At 32.7% G+C, this 13,498-nt stretch overlaps 2 long non-coding RNA genes across 2 annotated transcripts; both read left to right on the forward strand.

Moving 5' to 3' along the window:
• Positions 1-4,013: 4,013 nt before the first annotated feature.
• Positions 4,014-13,307, forward strand: LOC127710952 (uncharacterized). The gene is made up of 3 exons (XR_007986416.1): positions 4,014-4,222; positions 7,182-7,375; positions 12,953-13,307. It is a non-coding gene; the product is annotated as an uncharacterized LOC127710952 (long non-coding RNA).
• Positions 7,590-8,886, forward strand: LOC127710960 (uncharacterized). Its single transcript, XR_007986423.1, has 2 exons — positions 7,590-8,199; positions 8,521-8,886. It is a non-coding gene; the product is annotated as an uncharacterized LOC127710960 (long non-coding RNA).
• Positions 13,308-13,498: the final 191 nt, after the last annotated feature.

Raw genomic sequence — 13,498 nt, forward strand, 5'->3', positions numbered from 1 at the left:
ACATGTATATCAAGTTAGAGCACCTCACCCAGCACAGTTAGCACACTGGTGTGTGTCAGTCTTATAATATAAAACTGCGTAGGTTCATATCGTTTGATTCAACGTTTTTTCGGATATTTTTTAGGACCGTTGTCAACATGGTCAAATCCGACCTGCCACTTTGCAACCTGACCTGCAAAAATATAATTCGACTAAAAACAATGCCAGTCAAAATTGCTTTTTGAGACTGGGCGACTGAAAAAGTTTTAACATGTGACCTTGTGACCCTATTTGGAATTCTCCATTCGTCGGTGTGGCTAAAAAGGGGGCATTTTTTTTTTCTTGGGACAAAAAATTGTTTCTATCTTTATTAAAAAAAAAGCAAGACCAATCATAAACTTTTTTTTCAAAACTCAGTGTCGTATTTTATTGTTTTCCCAACAATTTTTAATAAAAGCTTAAAATGTTTGTTTCACTTCCCTCTGACTTCCCTCCTGATTTTTTTTTCTCAAGAAATTATAGAATCAGTAAATGGATATATATATATATATATATGTCTGTGGTCACCGTCATGCATTTAGATAAGAAATTCCAGCATGCATCATCAAATAATTCATGTGTATTTGTGACATCAACATAACTGAAACATTATATTATTTCCCAGTAATTAGGTAAATCATTTTGATTTACAATTATATATGTCTGGGACTTATGCATGTATATGTCTCACAGGCACTTGTCTCAGAAAAAAAAATCCTATATACTTTAATAAAGGTATATAGGAAATAAAATTATGAGACAAGTGCCTGTGATATATCTGTCAGTCCCAGAATAATAAATATAAATGTATCTTAATCTTTGGAAAAATCCGATTATTGAATTGTTAAATTCTTTTACTTCATAATTATGTCAAAGCAAGGATTTGTGTAGAAATCCTTGGTCAAAGTATACTTTTTAAAGTTTTAAAGTTAAAATGAATATTCCGTTTTGATCTGAGGAAAAACTTTTTAAACTTGAATGACATGGTCAGTCAACTGATTTGTTACATGGCTGATTACAGGTAATTAAAGCATGCAGTAATTTTCCATTACGACAGTGCGTGTACCCTGGGGTGTGTATAACGTATTAGAAATACCATAGTTTTCTAGAGAACATCCTGTCTATGTGTAATACAGATTGATGACATTACACAAAATTTCTTTCGTTAATTGTAGTTAAGTATCTGTGTTCATTCCCTTTTGCAACACTTCAATTTTTTCGTAGAAAAAAATGTTAAAATTAAAAAAAAAAATCATTTATATAAAATAAAGAAGAAAAAAGTAGCAAATAAACTTATGTAACTACGCATTGAGTAAACATAATTTCACTTTACATGTACAAACCCTTGAGAAAACGTGAATATAGTTGTGTTTAAAAAGGCCAATTCCCAGTGGATTTATTTCACACTAGGACCACAGGCACTTGTCTCAGAATTTTGTTTCCTATATACCTTAATATAACATTAAAAGTATATGGGAAATTTTTTTTCTGAGACAAGTGCCTGTGACTAGGACCTAAGATAACTAGAACTAAGTTCATTGGAAAGTCTTTTTGTCTGATACATGTATACCTATAGATAATGTACATAATTAATTAAGAACAGCTTCAAATATATGCCTATAAATTAACGGTACGTCTAAAAACCGCTCAGAATCTCCTGACTGCAGACAGGACATAGAAAGTCACTCAGGACATGTATATATGTTTTAGTGAGCGTTGAGGGTATACATTTGATAGATAATTTAATTTTTGATCTTATAATTTTGGTTTTGATAAAATCAAACCAACATTTAAGAAGTTATTTGGGATACGTCATGCATGACCGATGATCATATTCAATACCAATGATCATTTTGATTAGGTCGTTTGATGTTTAATAATTAGGACTGATTGGTGATGGTTATAAACACATACAAGTAAACTTTGCAAACAAACAAAAAAAAAAAACGTTTCCTTGGAAAAATCATAATAATACATGAATATTGTTTTTACAAAAAAAAGTTATTTTTTTCGTTTTGTATGTAATAATTGAAGCCATTTAGAAATATAAGAAATCTTCACATAGTCGGGAAATTTTCAATTCAAGTTATTTCATTTGAAAACGTTAAAAAATATAGATCTTATTCGATGTAAAATGTGGCGTCCTTGGAGATCAAAACCCCGTTTAAATAGGGTTTGTCTACTTTCGTCTATTGCCGAACATTCTATAATCAAGGATTTGTACAAATCCTTGCTATTATAAAATAATGCATCGCGTCTCCAATATCACCACCATTACATAAAGTACAAATACAATCTTCTCCTAAATATTTGGCATCTAACAATTTCAATAGGAAATTTTGAGTCACGATTTAGTTTTGAGATATTTTTTTCTTTGAATAAACTTAATTTTAAAAACGTATCAGTATTTTTCTGAAACATTTTTAAAAGGAAACGGACTTGTAAACAAAATTTATTTTTGAATATTAATATTGAACAATGATTGTTAAGAAAACAATCTGCCAAAGTGGTTTGGTAATTAACTGGCTTCATGCTGTCAAAAATGTCTCCTTTTTATAAGTAATTGATAATAAAAAAAACTATTTGAAAGAATTAATCATTTCCTCAACTAAATACCATCTTTAAATAAAGTCAATTCGTCAAGAACTTTCTCTCATATATTTAAATAATTGTAAAATAATTAATTTTAACTTTTGTACTGCGACTTTCTGTCCGTTTACCAATACTTATTCCTTGTTAAGTTTTTTTCATATCCATTTACGCATACTTATAATGTGATAATTTTACGGATGCTTTTTATCCTATTTTCATATCAAACAACCATGTTACCCGTAGAACGGAGTTAAGTACAAATTTAGGAATTTAGTACTTAAAATTTTCAACAACAAAATTTTACACTTTCATTTACCTGGATTTTTTTCTACGCTTCGAAGCCGCCACCCTGTATCACACATAGCCAACACTCGCATGACGTATTCACGATGTTGAGGGATTGACAATATGCAATCAAAGTTAGCAATATACAGCAAGTAAGTAATTGGGTGTTGAATGCCAGTAGATCTGAATTTGCAAATTTGTAAATTGAATTCAACCTGTTTAGAACGTGTATTGTTGAATTGTTTAATAAAATTACACACATAATCTGGGCTGATATGCATAAAACCACTTTAAGTTCAAGGTATCAATGAAACTGGGTCTGCATGAAAAAATGACTTATCACATAGTACCAGAACCTATGTTTACTGTTAGATGATAAGAAAATATAGCTGTAGGCCTAGTTGAAAATCTTTACAAATTATTTATTCTTTAAATTTCTATTTGACTGTCTGGTTGCTTCTTATGTGTTTTAAATGTTTGCGTTTTGTATGCTATAATTAAGTTTTATAGACTGTTGTACGTCATTTGATCGTTTTTAAGTTTTTGACATGGAGTTGTCAGTATGTCTTCGACTTATAAGTTTTATATAATCTGCATCTCTTGTGCTGTATTTTAAAATGTATCTACACAAGTGCTGCATGATCTTTACACATTCATCAATACACCTAAAAATATGAATAAAGCTTTCGTATATATAAAAAATAAGGAGATGTGGTATGATTGGTAATGAAACAACTATCCGCCAGTTCAATTCAAAAACCTGATATAAGCAAATGTGACTTACTTACTTACTTTAGTCAGAGAGATCTTGAATCTGAAGGATTTTGAATGAGGAAAGAGAGAAATGAGCAAAAAGTGTAAGTTTATAGAAATATAGCTAAAACAAATAAAGAACACAGAAAAAGAAGACCCCCCCCCCAAAAAAAAAAAGATCCTGACTTCAACTTTAACGCTGCCGGGATATTTTGAGACAAAGTGCACGTATTAGTAGTCAGCCGAAACCACTACTGAAGCGTTTCGCATCCATACTTTTTTTTTCGGGATACTGACTGCATAGTAAATTATCAATGTACTAGTTAATGCTCTCGAGTGATGACCCTATTACAGAGACATGTCTCTGCCCTATTACGTGTCAGTAACCTCCTCGATACGGTTCATATTACGGCGGCTCATTTTTGTCTTAAGAATAAACATAATTGATAAGTTTCTTTCCCCTGCATTCCTCGATCGCACTTGTAAATAGCACATTGGTCTCAAGACATTGGTACACTGTACGTTACAACACTTGCCGTCAGTACTCAAAATTGGAAAAATATTAAATAAGAAGGTATAGAAAATTAATGCACACACACTATTATCAACGGAAGCAAGTTAACTCGTACCATTGTAAACTCGTACCACGTAAACTCGTACCAAAAAAGTTAACTCGTACCAACGTAAACTCGTACCACTGGGAAGTCGTACCAATCAGAACTCGTACCTCTGCAAACTCGTACCATTAAAAATATATTCAAAACGAATGTTTTATGATTTTTTTTTTGGTAAACTTAATAAAAAAAGTTGAAATACTTGAATTTTATACTAGATTTTAATGAAAACTTAGACAAAAATACGAATGTTTTATGATTATTTTTTTTAAGCTTTATACAAAAAATTAAAATATCTTTGAATTTCATACCAGATTTTAATGAAAACTTAGACAAAAATCAACTTGTTTAATCATATTATTAGATTTTGATTGTTGTTATATAATTTAACAGCTTGGAATTAAATGTATAATGTTTATTATTAAATGAAATTCCTGATCATCAAAACATAAGCTGACATGAGTTGTCTCAAAGCCCACTTTCCTCATAAAATGGGGCATGTTTGTGAGGTTCCTCATAACCAAAATGGAAGACGACAATTGTATATGGTGCCACTCTCTGGTTAGACCCCGACAAGAAGCAATAGAGTGTGATGTATGTTCTAAATGGCAACACAGAAAGTGCGGAAATATAGGTAGCTACAAATTGGTCATTATAATTTCAAATTATATACATTTTACAGACTTAAGAGGTATTGAGTGAAATTAAAGTATATATTCATCATTAAACACCATTTGAATGCATTTAAATAAGTTGGTACGATCGAGTTTACAATGGTATGAATTTACCGTGGTACGAGTTAGCAGTGGTACGAGTTTGCATTGGTACGAGTTTTTTTTAGTGGTACGAGTTGACATTGGTACGAGTTTACAATGGTACGAGATAACTATAATTCTTATCAACCACAGACATGGTGTTTTTCTCAATTTGGCTAAATCGTTATTCCGCAATACAACGAGGGTGATGAAAACCCACCACTTTGAACACGGGCACCGGCATGCTGTGAATTTGAAAGTTTCCAAAATTAGTAACTATCCCTTACTTTTCATGCTTTTCTAGTGTAAAGTTTTATTTAATACACATTTTATTTGAAATGGCATATCAGAGAGATATATAAACATATATCATAGGCTGATCCAAATGGGGGGGGGGGGGGGGGGGGCCTTTGGAAAAATTTGATTGATTTTTTAGAGAATCACTAAAGCATGACTGGAGCCGGCCCTCCCTTATGAAAAGTTCTTGATCCGCTAAATGAGAAAAACTCCAGAAATTGTTTTCAATTAAGATAATTACATGCATTTTATAATGGTTTTTAGTTGTTTTTAAAGCAGAGGCGGATTGGGTGGGGGTTGACAGGAGTTCGGGGCCCCCTTTTCTTGAAAAAAATTGGTTGATTATATAGGGAATCACTGAAGCATGACAGGAGCCGGCCCCTCTTAGGCAATCACTTATGAAAATTTCTGGATCCACCACTGTAAAATCGTCTTCAGTTGTATTATATTAAAAATTTTATACCTGTATTCTATAGTACAAATCAAAGGAAAATAATGTTAATTATCTGGTAGTAGCAATACAATATAAATATTGAGCAAAATTTCTACAAACTTTACCATACTCTATTCAAAAATAAACATTATACATCAAGATAACAAAATAAAATTTAAAATCAGGGCGAATGGACGCAGGGCAAACAGATATTAACTTATTCAGGCTAACAAGTAATTAAGGTTGAATGTGAATCAGGGCGAACGGACCTAGATCTAAACTCCAGTAGGGTAACTCCTATAGGTCAAAAGTTCATGTTTATAAATTTCATCAGGTCACCAGTACCTCACTAATAAAAATGAAACAACTTGTTACAGACAATTTACATCTTTAATTTCAGCATAATTTTGGTTTTTGTTATGAATATCTTCTACATTTTTGGATAAATACTCATTATCCGGCAAATTCCAAGTTGAACCTTCTTCAGTAGGTCTATCCCCACCAGAAACCAAATGATGCACAAGTTAGGTATAGGTAACGATATAAATGCAACAATGAGCAAAAGCTATACCATCTAGCTAGTTATAAAAGGCTTTGAATAATATAAAATAAATCAAACAAGGAATTTAATGGTTTTGGGCAACTGTTTTGAATTTAAAAAAAAAGCTTCAACAATGTTAATTTTTGTGTGCATTTATTTTTGCTAATTTTGAATAATGGACAAAGATGTGAGATTGATTATTGTGATTTAAGAAAAATCTGCATACATAAAATTGAAAATGGAAATGGGGAATATGTCAAAGAGACAACAACCCAACCAAAGAGCAGACAACAGCCGAAGGCCACTAACGGGTATTCAACAAGGCGAGAAAATCACGCAGCCGGAGGTAGTCTTCAGCTCATAAATATGTATTAGATATAAGAATGCAATACAGCTCTCAGTCGCATTAATAAAAACCTCACAATAAGTTCTGAAAATCAGAGTAAAAAGTATTGTAAGATTCTCAAAGTGTACACATGGAGTTATGAAACTTAAATTAATCATGCTAATTAAACATGTTAAAGATTGGCATACAACTTGGAGTAGCCTTATGGCATTGTATAGTGTAATGAATTCAGGGGATAATGGCACTACCTCTTTGATTTTAAAGTCCTCAGAATCAATCTTTAATATTAATATGCATACTCTTGTACAAAGGAATATAAGTATGCAATAGACATATGGTCTTCAAAAATAAGAGGTATCCATGCTATACATTTATGACAAGATCTTAAGTATTAATTTTGGTTTGTTTAAATATTTCAGAGGTTAGTATGACATCCTTTTTAATGATGATGTTTTCGTTTAAAGTTGGAAAAAATTGTTTGTACCAACAAAAATAGATACACAAAGTTTATCCAGAATTATGTGTGTATCATTTTTTTTATGTTTAGGTTGCCAGCAAGATGAAAAGAACAATGAAGTTCAAAAGTCAAAATGTTGATAAGCTGAGATACAAGGTCCTACTTTTGCAGATTTTCATATTTTGCATGAATGAATTTGAAGTTTATATCATGGAGGGCAGAGAAAGAAAAGAAACACTTCAATTTTCCTGCTTCTGAAGAATAAATGTAAAACATCTTGTTCGGTAAGTTTTATGCTCTGTTTTGATAGTGTTTGTGTATTCATCTGTCTTTCTCTAAATTGTATTCACTTAAAGTTTTTGGTTACAGTTCAACATGAATTTCAGTTAGTAACTTGTGGTTTAACATGTATATACTAAAAATTTAGTACTTTAAAATGTTCATGTATTTTTGTCGAGCCTGCAACTTTTGTCGCAGAAAGCTCCACATAGGGATAGTGATCCGGCGGTGGCATTAGCTAACTTCCTAAAAGCTTTATATTTTAGAAGGTGGAAGACCTGGATGCTTCATACTTTGTATATAGATGATACGAATTCTGTCTGTCACATGTCCATTGTCCATGACCTCATTTTCATGGTTCAGTGACTACTTGAAAAAAAAGTTCAGATTTTTTGTAATGTTAATTTCTCTCTTATTATGAGTAATAGGATAACTATATTTTGTTGTTTGGATGTACAAGTAACCCGCCACGTCCACTTGTATTTGTAGTATTTGTATTTTTATCTATCTGATGAGTTAAGCCTCTTTCAACTGATTTTTATACGACCGCAAAAAAATTTTTGTGGTCGTATATTGGTATGACGTTGTCGTCGTTGTCTGAAGACACATTAGTTTTCGCACTCTAACTTTAGTTTAAGTACATGGATCTCAATGAAATTTTACCATAAGGTTCAATACCACAAAAGGAAGGAGGGGATCGATTTTGGGGGTTATGGTACCAACAGTTAAGGAATTAGGGGCCAAAAAGGGGCCAAAAATAAGCATTTTTGTAACTTCCATACATAACTTGTGTGTAAGTGTATGGATCTCTCTGACATTGTACCACAAGGTTCCATATCACAAAGGGAATGCTGGGATTGATATTGGGGTAATTGCCTCCAAATTTTAGGAATTAGGGGCCAAAAAGGGGCAAAAAACAAGCATTTTTCTAGTTTCATGACAATAACTTGAGTGTTATTGTATGGATCTCTCAGACATTGTATCACAAGGTTCCATATCACAAAGGGAATGCTGGGATTGATTTTTGGGGTAATTGCCTCCAAATTTTAGGAATTAGGGGCCAAAAAGGGGCAAAAAACAAGCATTTTTCTGGTTTCATGACAATAACTTGAGTGTTAGTGTATGTATCTCTCTGACATTATATCACAAGGTTCCATATCACAAAGGGAATGCTGGGATTGATTTTGGGGGTAATTGCCTCCAAATTTTAGGAATTAGGGGCCAAAAAGGGGCAAAAAACAAGCATTTTTCTAGTTTCATGACAATAACTTGTGTGTAAGAGTATGGATCTTTATGAAATTGTACTACAAGGTTCCATATCACAAAGGGAAAGCTGGAATTGAGTTTGGGGGTAATTGACCAAAAAGCTTAGGAAGAATGGGCCAAAAAGGGGCCAAAAATAAGCATTTTTCTAGTTTCCAGACAATAACTTGTGTTCAAGTGTATGGATCTCTCTGAAATTGTACTTCAAGGTACCATACCACAAAGGGAAGGCTGGGATTGATTTTGGGGGTAATTCCCTCAAAAGTTTAGGAATTAGGGGCCATAAAAGGGCAAAAAAACAAGCATTTTTCTAGTTTCAGGACAATAACTTGTGTGTAAGTGTATGGATCTTTATGAAATTGTACTGCAAGGTTCCATATCACAAAGGGAAAGCTGGGTTTGAGTTTGTAATTGCCCTAAACGTTTAGGAATTTTGGGCCAAAAAGGGGCAAAAAAACTAGCATTTTTCTAGTTTCCAGACAATAACTTGTGTTCAAGTGTATGGATCTCTCTGAAATTGTACTGCAAGGTACCATACCACAAAGGGAAGGCTGGGATTGAGTTTGGGGCTGATGAATCGTAAGGGGGTTCAAAAAATTTGGGGGGGGGGGGGGGATTTTTTTTTCCTTTTTTTTCTTTAGAATTTTCCATTTTAAATTGGTTATTTCTGATTTATATATAAAAGCAAATAATAATGATATGGTTTGAATAGGTAAATTAAAAATTTTAAGTTCTTAGACCACTTTCATTCTGTGTCAGAAACCTATGCTGTGTCAAATATTAAATTACAATCCAAATTCAGTGCTGTATCAAGCTTGAATGTTGTGTCCATACTTGCCCCAACTGTTCAGGGTTCGACCTCTGCGGTCGTATCAAGCTGCGCCCCAGCGGAGCATTTTATTATAATTCGTTCTTATGTTGTACTGTTACACCACTGTCCCAGGTTAGGGGGAGGGTTGGGATCCCGCTAACATGTTTAATCCCGCCAAATTCTGTATGTATGTGCCTGTCCCAAGTCAGGGGCCTGTAATTCAGTGGTTGCCGTTTGTTTATGTGTTACATATTTGTTTTTCGTTCATTTTTTGTACATAAATTAGGCCGTTAGTTTTCTTGTTTGAATTGTTTTACATTGTCATTTCAGGGCCTTTTATAGCTGACTATGCGGTATGGGCTTTGCTCATTGTTGAAGGCCGTACAGTGACCTATAGTTGTTAATTTCTGTGTCATTTGGTCTTATGGAGAGTTGTCTCATTGGCAATCATACCACATCTTCTTTTTTATATTTTAGGTTAAGTTTTGGTTGTCAAGTCCATATCTCAGATACTATAAGCAATAGGTCTAGTATATTTGGTGTATGGAAGGACTGTAAAGTGTACATAACCAACTGGCAGGTGTCATCTGACCTTGACCTCATTTTCATGGTTCAGTGGTTATAGTTAATATTTTGTGTTTTGGTCTGTTTTTCTTATACTGTATGCAATAGGTCTACTATATTTGGTGTATGGAATGATTGTAAGGTGTACATGTCTAGCTGGCAGGTGTCATCTAACCTTGACCTTATTTTAATGGTTCAGTAGTCAAAGTTAATTTTTTGAGTTTTGGTCTTTCTTTCTAATACTAAATGCAATAGGTCAACTATATTTGGTGTATGGAAACATTTTATGATGTACATGTCAGTCTCACAGGTTTTATTTGACATTTTCACGGTTCATTGCTCAGTGTTAAGTTTTTGTGTTTTGGTCTGTTTTTCTTTATCTATAAGCAATAGGTCAACTATATGTGTTGTATGGAAGGATTGTAAGCTGTACATGTCTGCCTGGCATGATTCATCTGACCTTCACCTCATTTCCATGGTTCATTGGTCAATGTTTAGTTTTCTTGGTTAAATCTGCTTTTTAGAAACTATTAGCAATAGGTCAACTGTATTTAGTATATTGAATGATTGTAAGGTGTACATGTATTTCTTGTCGGGTTTATTTGACCTTGAATTCATTTTCTTGGATCATGTTGAGTATATGTGATAGTTGTAGTAAAGCTTTATATTTAGGACTGATTCAACATGATATCAATGATTAGTAAAGAAGGCGCAACATTTTAGCGTGTGCACTCTTGTTGATACATTATACACCACATTTACTGTTTTTACCCTGATTTTATGGATCACTGAACATAGAAATGTCATAATGTGAAATTATAGTACATTCTTAGGTTAAAGTTTTAGGTTAAGGTACATAGCTTACCATGAAGGTGAATTTCATACACATGTTCATTATGTGGTGAACTTTTAAATTCAGTGCCAAACTAAGATTTTGAGCCTGATTACATGATTGACTAGACATTGACACATGCTAGTGTTTGCCAGGCATGGTGTCCTGTACTATGAATTTGTCCTGTACTAAGAACTTTAAAAGTACTCGCTGAGTATGGAACTTTTGTGAAAATTTAATAATAGTGAGATTTTTGCATGACATCCTGTCAACTGCTTGTTGATCATGTTTATTAATGTCTTGAAATTAATATCTGACACATTGGTGTTTTGTGAACTTGGAAATAAGTTATTTGATAGAATAATAATGTTTTGAGATTATCAAAATAAAAAATATCCCATTTTTGTCGAGCCTGCGACTTTTGTCGCAGAAAGCTCGACATAGGGATAGTGATCCGGCGGCGGCAGCGGCGGCGTTAGCTAACTTCTTAAAAGCTTTATATTTTAGAAGGTGGAAGACCTGGATGCTTCATACTTTGTATATGGATGCCTCATGTTACGAAGTTTCCGTCAGTCACATGTCCAATGTCCTTGACCTCATTTTCATGGTTCAGTGACTACTTGAAAAAAAGTTAACATTTTTTATAATGTTAAATTCTCTCTTATTATAAGTAGTAGGATAACTATATTTGGTATGTGCGTACCTTGCAAGGTCCTCATGCCCGTCAGACAGTTTTCACTTGACCTCGACCTCATTTCATGGATCAGTGAACAAGGTTAAGTTTTGGTGGTCAAGTCCATATCTCAGATACTATAAGCAATAGGTCTAGTATATTCGGTGTATGGAAGGACTGTAAGGTGTACATGTCCAACTGGCAGGTGTCATCTGACCTTGACCTCATTTTCATGGTTCAGTGGTTATAGTTAAGTTTTTGTGTTTTGGTCTGTTTTTCTTATACTGTATGCAATAGGTCTACTATATTTGGTGTATGGAATGATTGTAAGGTGTACATGTCTAGCTGGCAGGTGTCATCTGACCTTGACCTCGTTTTCATGGTTCAGTGGTCAAAGTTAAGTTTTTGAGTTTTGGTCTTTTTTTCTAATACTATATGCAATAGGTCAACTATATTTGGTGTATGGAAATATTTTATGATCTATATGTCAGTCGCGCAGGTTTTATATGACCTTTACCTCATTTTCACGGTTCATTGCTCAGTGTTAAGTTTTTGTGTTTTGGTCTGTTTTTCTTAAACTATAAGCAATAGGTCAACTATATTTGTTATATGGAAGAATTGTTAACTGTACATGTCTGCCTGGCATGGTTCATCTGACCTTGACCTCATTTTCATGGTTCATTGGTCAATGTTTAGTTTTCTTGGTTAATGTTAAGTTTATGTGACAGTTGTAATTGAGCTTTATATTTAGGACTATCAACATAATATCAATGATAAGTAAGAAGGCGAGACATTTCAGTGTGTGCACTCTTGTCTAGTTACTATTAATAATTAAGTATTAACAAAAAGAAGATTTAGGATATATGTATAACCATATATAAAAATGAGACAGCAACCCAACAACACAAAAATAAGAAAAAAAACCCAATATAATTTTTTGTATCAATGTTATAATTTCCAACATGTCAAAAGAGTTCAAGGTATTTTCTCATTGAAATAAAACACAAGTGGAACTCTTTCAGAACTTCAGAAGCTTAAAGAAGTGCTGTTTCTATTGTTGGCGTTTTGTATAATATATTGCAAATTCTTGTGAAAAATGGAATGTTATTGTAATTGCCTAAAGTTTTAACATTGATCTATATATATATATATATATATATATAACTGGGGAAAATACCCAAATGTTATAAAGAAGAATACATAAATTGATTGTTATATAATATTAGAATAGGAAGATGTGGTATATTGCTAATTTGACAACTCTCCATCAGAGACCAAAGGATGTAGGAGGTTAGCAACTGATGACACTGGACAACCTTCAACAATCAGTAAAATCCATACCGCATAGCTACTTTTATTGAAAATCATATGTTATTGCTACATGTATGCAAACAATTTTTTGTAATGCATAACTTTGGATTTTATTGGTTCTTTTTCAGAAGGATTGAAATTCATCACTTAGAATAAAAGGAGAAAACACAGAAACAAGACCAGAATAAATTCAAAGACAAAAGTCAGATCAGTTATTATTTTCATCACTCAGTCAATGAATCGAAGTTCTATTAAATATCTAAAGATATTAAAACCACAATAATGACAATGTTCTGTGCTGAATGGCCAAAAAGTGGACTATATATTATATTACGATCACACAATGCTGGATGATAAGAAACTATTAATTTTTTGGATGGAGGGATATCCTGAAAAAAAATTAGATTTATGTTAAAAGCTACTAGTATGTTAAGCCTAATAATAGAGTTTCATTGATTCCAAATGGGAAAAAATTGTGTTTCAAAAAAAGTATTCTAGAATTCATAAATAAACATATATTGATACTTACATTATCTGCTTTGTTGTTTAAAAGTTTAGTTTTGAACAGTTATAGAACAATATAATTGCATTAACATTTCCAAGGAATAAAAGATATTCAACTAAAAAGATTCATCTTAAAAAAATTTACTACCAAACAGAATTCATTGTAACAT

This window comes from Mytilus californianus, unplaced genomic scaffold (genome assembly GCF_021869535.1).
Source record: "Mytilus californianus isolate M0D057914Y unplaced genomic scaffold, xbMytCali1.0.p SCAF_8, whole genome shotgun sequence".
NCBI classification, from domain to species: domain Eukaryota; kingdom Metazoa; phylum Mollusca; class Bivalvia; order Mytilida; family Mytilidae; genus Mytilus; species Mytilus californianus.